The sequence below is a fragment of the Arachis stenosperma genome, chromosome 4 (assembly GCF_014773155.1).
Source record: "Arachis stenosperma cultivar V10309 chromosome 4, arast.V10309.gnm1.PFL2, whole genome shotgun sequence".
NCBI classification, from domain to species: Eukaryota; Viridiplantae; Streptophyta; class Magnoliopsida; order Fabales; family Fabaceae; genus Arachis; species Arachis stenosperma.
Genome location: NC_080380.1, coordinates 27,082,991 through 27,084,332, shown reverse-complemented (window position 1 = coordinate 27,084,332; position 1,342 = coordinate 27,082,991).

Below are 1,342 nucleotides of genomic sequence, written 5' to 3'. Positions count from 1 at the left end.
CTTCTCTCTCTCTGCATCACCAACTTCAACTTTTCCTCTATTAGCATCGGCCTCACCTTCCTCATCTCTCACTACAATCACTCCCTCGACGATCCCAACCCCTCCTGAGCCCTCAACGACAATTATGTCAGCATCGACCTCAACGACGTCGTTTCATCTCAAGCCGCCGATTCGGGTCTCTTACTCCAGTGTGGCCACCGCCATTACGTCGTGATTAAGGTGAGAGTTACTTTGTCGGCGTCAAGCTCTATCACTATTGTCGAGTTTCTGGTGGTAAGGGGATCTACTCTTTTTCTTCTCTCGATCTGTTCCTATACTTAGCCGCAGCTGCGACAGCACCAGCAACAATAGCTTCCCGCATCGTCACTTACCTGCTCTTTTCCTCAACTGCGACGACAACAGATGGTAGCAATACCACCCCTCTCTTTGAGTTTTCTGTTTATTTTTGTTTTTTTTTAATTTTTGAAAAACATAAACATATTTTTTTAATTTTTTTATTTCTGTTGTTGATTTTGGATATGAAGTTGCAGTTGATGATTGCTGAATTATTGTTTAATTTAAAATTTCTGTTGATTTATTTTATAGTTGTTGATGTTACTGAATTTGCTATTGCTGAAAGAAAAGGATTGAGGATAGTTTGTGGGTGGGTGATAGTGATTTAGGATATGAACGGGTAATAGAGAGAGAAAAAGTGTGATGGTTATGGTGGCAGTGGTGACGGCGATGAGAAAAGGAAGAGGGAAAGGAAGAGAGATGTGTAGCGATGATGATGATGTAGAAGTTAGTGGTAAGGGTGAAGAGGATTTTTTATTTTTGTTTAAGGGCAAAATTGTCCGAAAAATATTGTTTATGGACAAAACGACGATTTTATAACGTTTTTATAACGTTGAGGATGATTTTAATACGAAAAAAAGGTCGGAGACTATTTTAATTTTGATCTCATATATAACACCCCGAATTTTTGAAAAATTATATAATTAGTTATACATAATTTATTATTGTATTTAAAGAAAACTTATTTTTCTAAAAGTAATTAAATTAAATTTTATGATACCTTGAGTTTAAAATTTATTAAAATTTTTAAATTATTTTTATTATTGTAATAAGATATTTAAAAAAATAAAAGAATCGTTATTTATTTATTTATTTATTATAGTCAAAACCATTAAGGGGAACGTGCATATATGCATATATTAATAATGACACATGCTTTCATTTATTCATTATCCTTGATACTTAACAATTAAATTGCCAATGAACTTTATGATTAGCATTAGTAATTACTCAGTTTTCATAAGGGCACAAGGGAAAAGAATTGGCCGAAACCATTAAGGGAGAAAAA